Source organism: Mauremys mutica, unplaced genomic scaffold (assembly GCF_020497125.1).
Source record: "Mauremys mutica isolate MM-2020 ecotype Southern unplaced genomic scaffold, ASM2049712v1 Super-Scaffold_100186, whole genome shotgun sequence".
Taxonomy (NCBI): domain Eukaryota; kingdom Metazoa; phylum Chordata; order Testudines; family Geoemydidae; genus Mauremys; species Mauremys mutica.
The window spans coordinates 705380-711045 of record NW_025423282.1 but is presented as its reverse complement, the minus strand read 5'-3'; the positions used below and the strand labels follow the sequence as shown (position 1 = coordinate 711045).

At 53.7% G+C, this 5666-nt stretch overlaps 2 non-coding genes across 2 annotated transcripts; both read right to left on the bottom strand.

Moving 5' to 3' along the window:
• Positions 1 to 1077: 1077 nt before the first annotated feature.
• On the bottom strand, positions 1078 to 1149 carry TRNAE-UUC. Its single transcript has one exon. It is a non-coding gene; the product is annotated as a tRNA-Glu (tRNA).
• Positions 1150 to 3028: 1879 nt separating this feature from the next.
• Positions 3029 to 3103, bottom strand: TRNAT-UGU. Its single transcript has one exon. It is a non-coding gene; the product is annotated as a tRNA-Thr (tRNA).
• Between the last annotated feature and the right edge of the window lie 2563 nt (positions 3104 to 5666).

Here is a 5666-nt window from a genome sequence, read left to right as displayed (position 1 = left end):
TCAGGGTGCAGAGATATAATCAGGCCTCTCCCCTGCATTGGGTGAGGGGTGCTGCCACCCCCTACTGGAAGGTAATGGGAGGGGAGGGACGCTGTGAGTCACTCAACACCTGACCCTGGTGGCAGAAGTGCTGTGGGGAGCTCTAGGTGTTTCTAGGATCTGCTTTTTCCACCTGCCTGTGAAGTCCAGCTTTCCCCAGCACATTCACTGCGGTGCAATTGGGTCACTGTTTCCATGGCTGAACAGCAAAGAATCACTCCCAGTTTCCCTTCTATCAGCAGCAGGATTAGCCTGTGTCAGTGATTAATGAGGTGGATCTAGTTGTAGATTGTTATTCATTCCCCACCTTGACAATTCACACCGTCCCTTTCCCATGCAGATTCCCAGCACCTCAGTGATCCTGGTAGCAGGAGTTGGGGCCTGAGATTTTCAGGGTCCTCTTTCCCCTCCACCTGCAGTGAACTCAGCTTTTCCCCCATCCCAGACAATCCATGAAAGATTGGGGCATAAAGAAAGAGGGGAGGGAACATCTCACGGCCAGGGCTGGATGTGCCCAGGGCCCCCTGCTTGTCCATTGTTTCCATGGAATTTGGCCCCCTGCTTTGCACAAGGGACAGAGAAAGATCTTGCTGTTCCTGTGTCTGTGCAAGGAAAATTGTGCTTCCCTAGGAAAGAGAGGCAGGTAATGGCCCCATGGAGGGCCAATTTCCTCGGAAGTAAGAGCAAAGGACTCAGGCTGAGAACTGATTTAACCCCACTCATCTGGGATTTAACAAATTCTCTTCCATGGAGCAGGGCCACTTCCAGTGTTTTTGCCACCCCAAGTGGAAAAAAAAAATAAAAAAGCTGCAGCTCTACCTCTGCCGCTTTTGGCCTCAAGTCCTTCGCTCTGAGAGGGACGAATTGCTGCTGAAGTCTCCCCTTTCCATTGACTGCCCCAGGGACCTGCTTGCTGCGCTGCTGCCTGGAGCCAGCCCTGCCATGGAGACACTGGGAAGAAAGGGGAATCAGGAAAATACCATGGATTTGTTTATGTTGTAAGTGAAAAACTGAAGCAGTTTTGGTTTAAAGTCACTTTTCCCTGACTGGGAATTTAACCCAGGCCGTGGCAGTGAAAATGCCAAATCCTAACCACTAGACCACCAGGGAGGTAATAATATTATTTTTCTTCTCATTTATGTTACACTTTCTTAGGCTACTTTCTATCCACTTTCTGAAGTTGCTCATTGTCCATTCCCTGAGGGGCTAAGAGCAGAAAGCGCAGGAATCCCTGTACTCAGGGTCACAACCTCAGCCCAACCCAAGACACTGAAACAAACACAAATGATGCTTCAGCTTCCTCCAGCAGGATCACAGAGACACACAAAGAAAACCCAGCAGGAACAATCCTCCTCTGCCTTCATTTACCCCATCGCAACCCTCTCAGCAGCCCACTCTTGCGGGAAGGACACTGAGCTGATAGGAGCTCTAGCATAGAGACCAAGGGAGGGGTGTTGCACCCTCTCAGTGTGAGCTGATCACATTCTGACTCTGGAGGAGGAGGGAAAGGCCATAGCCACATGATGGAGCCAGTATGTACCACAACATGGTTCTTCTGTGTGGGATGACTCTGAACACTGACTGATCTCCACTCCCTTGGATTTGAAGCGATGTTTGCTTTTGCACTTGGGAACCTATAAGGCTGAAGCAATGTTATGGATGGTGACACTATGATTAAAGGGTTATTTAATATTGTAGAAATTGTTAAAAACACTTAGCTTAAACTGGAACTGCCTGTTATTAAAGGCTGGTTTCCCCACGTCAGTTCCATAAGCTCTGCTAGAAACACCCTGGCTTCTCTCCTGCCTCGGTGGAAACTGGAGGGAATCGTCCCCTGCTGCCCTTGGCTCCAGGCTGGTTTTTCTGGGGAGAGGACGTGGAATTGATTTGTTTGCTGTTGAGAAGGGAGCCGGGCCAGTTCTCAGGGAACGAGAACTCCCAGCATCTTCCCAGCCCAACCCAGGCTGCTGCCCTCAGGGGCGGCTCTACAAATTTGGCCGCCCCAAGCAGTCATGCCCGGGAGGCGCCCCCGAGCCGCGGGAGCAGTGGACCTCCCACGGGCATGACTGCGGAGGGTCCGCTGGTCGCGCGGCTCGGCTGGACCTCCCGCAGCTGCGGGCGGTTCGCAGGTCCGGCGGCTCCAGTTGAGCTGCCGCAGTCATGCCTGCGGGAGGTCCAGCCGAGCCGTGGGACCAGCGAACCGTCCGCAGTCATGCCTGCGGGAGGTCCACTGGAGCCGCCGGCCGAGCGTCCCCTCCGCAGTCATGCCTGCGGCAGGTCCGTTGCTCCCGGGGCTCCAGTGGACCTCCCGCAGGCATGACTGCGGCAGGTCCGCCGGCCCAGCCTGCCGCCCCCCCCGGGAAAGGGCCGCCCCAGGCGGGTGCTTGCCCCGCTGGGCTCTGGAGCCGGCCCTGGCTGCCCTGTCCCAGCCTCTGTTCCCCTGGGGGCCCTGCGTGTTTGACTCTAGAGCAGGCCGGGAGCAGCAGCTGAGGCAGAGGACAGCCTGGGCCAGGCAGATAAGAAGGAGTTTAGCCAGCAAAAAAGGTAAAATGGCAGTGGAGTATTACCTTGGACTCGACGGCATTTCTCCATTGGTCTGTCTGCTTTGGGGCAGGGACAATAACACGTCCTGCTGCTTTCGTTATTTCAAAGGGGGGTTTAGGATTTTCAGTCTCACACATGGTGCACAAAGCAGGACTCAACCTTTGGTGTAAACTAAACAAGCTGCTCACAGATTCTGGCAGCCACAATGAGCATTTGGGTGAGAGCTCAGACCTGCCCCCGTCCCAGAGGGAGACAGGGGTCATCTGTGTGGGGACTGGACCACTGACCTACCTGCTCCTAACTCTCAAACTTTCAGTAACTCTATTGTCAGTGCCTGTGAGTGTTATTTAAACCATAAGAAAAACCACACTGGGCTAGACCAAAGGCCCATCTAGCTCTGAATCTTGTCTTCTGACAGTAGCCAATCGCAGGTGCCCCAATAACCAGGCACCACTGGGAGTTGAACCCAGGATCTCCTATTTACAAAACAGATGCTTTAAGCCAGCTAAGCCATGGTGCCTGTGGGTAGCTGTAACACACTGTCTGCCCACACCTGACTCCCTGCCATCATCACTGGGGCCTGACAAGTGTTGCTCGTGTTTGGATTGTGTAAAGCAGAGGAGCAGGTGAAGTTTTACTCCTAAGGTGGGTGTGTGATTCTTTGCACAGGTCTATGCTGCAAAATTAGGTCGGTTTTACTACATTACTCAGGGGTGTAAAAAAATTTAACCCCCCCCCCCCAGCAATGCAATTCTATCAACCTAACCCATGTGCAGATAGCGCTGTGTCAACAGGAGGGCTGCTCCCATCAACAGAGCTTGGGGAGGGACTTGGTTAGTGAAGACCCAGAGAACAGGTGGCCCATGACTCTTGCATGTCGGGAGGCTGGGCATGAACGCTGGAAGCTCCCTAGAAGTTAGTCCACCTCTTGCTCGCTCCTCTCCTCCCTCCTCCTTGCCTGCTGCTCGTGCCTCTACACCCTCTGCCCCAAGGTCTGCCCACCACCCACACCTCTCTGCCCCTCCTGAGACACCCATCCTATCCACCACCCACACATCTCTGCCCCATCCGTGATACCCATCCTGCCTGCCACCCACACCTCTCTGCCCCTCCTGTGACACCCATCCTGCTTGCCACCCACACCTCTCTGTCCCCTCCCCTGCCCAGCCCAGCCCAGTCCACCCCACCCCACCGCTTGCACCTCTCTGCTCCCACCCTGAGACCTGCTGTGTCCACCTCTTTCTTCATGCTGCTGTTGTTATTCCATGAATCATCAAGGATGGAATAAAAAGTTGAGTTTACTCCAGGGTGAGGAAAGAAAAGAGCCACCAACCCCCTGGTAAAGCTCAGTGCCCCAGAGAAAACCTGCCCCCTGCTATCGCAATCACTGATGTGCTGGGGATATGGCGGGAAAGGGACTGTCTGAATTAAGGCAGCCCCAGAGGATGGGGGGAGCTGGGGGGGAGCACTGGGGGCTGGCAGGGAAGTGACTCTGCACAAGCGGCCCCTCCTCAGCCCATCTCTGCCCCCCTGTGTCTGTGGCTCCCAGCGCTGCTGGCCCCACTGAGAACCCCCCTTCCCCCCCCCCCCCCCGGCTCTGGCTCCCCTCAGGAGCGGCCGATCCAGCTCCAGGAGCACATGGGCCCCCTGGGAACGGGACAGGGGTCAAGTGTCCCAGCCAGAGGGGGAAGGGAGCAGCCCAGGAGTTCTCAGACGGGGGGTTACAGCCCCTCGTGGGGGGGGGTGAGGTTATTATGTGGGGGTCACAAACCGCCCAGCTCTGCAGGCAGCAGCAGTGAGGGTGGCAATGGAGCAAAGTCTGCTGTGAAAAGTGATATTGACAAATGTCTTCACACCCCCAGTGTTCAACAGTAACTATTTAAAAACCCTTTTCTGCTTATAACAATAATTCAATCGACGTGTGTTCTAGGCTGAATTTAAAAGTAGGGAGAAAAGTTAAACTCATTTGAAAGAATTGGGTTATAAATTAAGCATTTCAAATAACATTAAATATGAAAAAATGTATTTTGAATTGATGTTGGAGGGTCGCACTCGGCACCTTGCTTTGTGCAAGGGGTCACCAGTTCCAAAAGTTTGAGCCCCACTGGGTTACACAGGGAAAGAGCAAAGAGAGACCCTGAAACAGGCCTGCAGGGGAAACCCCCGGGGAGAGGGGTTCCCAGCTCACACATCTTCCCCGCTCCAGTTCCTGCCCCATCCCTGGGCTGTAGCTCCAGTGCCGAGGCCATCACAGATCCCTTCTCTGCCCAGGGGCTTGCACAGGTAGTTCCTTCTGCCAGGCCTCTGCCTCACTGAATAATTGTATAAATTCACTGGTGCTCCTCCCCTCCCCCCTGCTTCTTCCTGTGACCCTTCTGCCAGTTGGAGGTGGCAGCAACATGGGCCAGGTTCAATATCTTGGGGATCCTTTTTAACAACACAACACAGAACCCGCTTGAGCCCCCACCCAGTAACCTGGGACAATCCCACACCACCCCTGGGTGTCTCTAGGGGCAATACTTCCCCTGGCCAGCACCCAGTCTGAGGCCATGTCTACACTACCAATGCCAACAAGGGGTTCCACTCAACAACGATTCACAGCAGTGCGGCCCGACACACGGTCATTTTCATCCTCTGAGTCAGGAAACCCACAAAAGCCTCTTCTTTTGTACTGGGGCAGGCAAAAATAAGGTGACACTAAATTATTCTGATTGCTAAAAGCAGGTTTAGGGGGTTGTGTATTTTTGAAAAACAAAATCAGTACTGATCCTTCTAACTAGCAGCATGAGATAAAGAAAAGAAAATGGACAAACCTTGTCAGTAACAGCTAATGTCCTAACTGGGAAATCAGCAGCGGTTTGTAGCTGGGGGAGCGAACAGTCTGAATGTGTGTGACCCGACCCAGACCCCAGCCCCACATAGCAGCAGGACTTGGCACTCTCTGTGCATTGGTGTGGTGGTGAGTGGTTCACCAAGCGGTGACAATCCAAGGAGGTTCCCTGAGTCGGTTTCACTCCTGAGGAGATTCTGCACCAAAAAATAAAAATTCTGTGCACAATATTTTCAAATTCTGCAAATTTTAT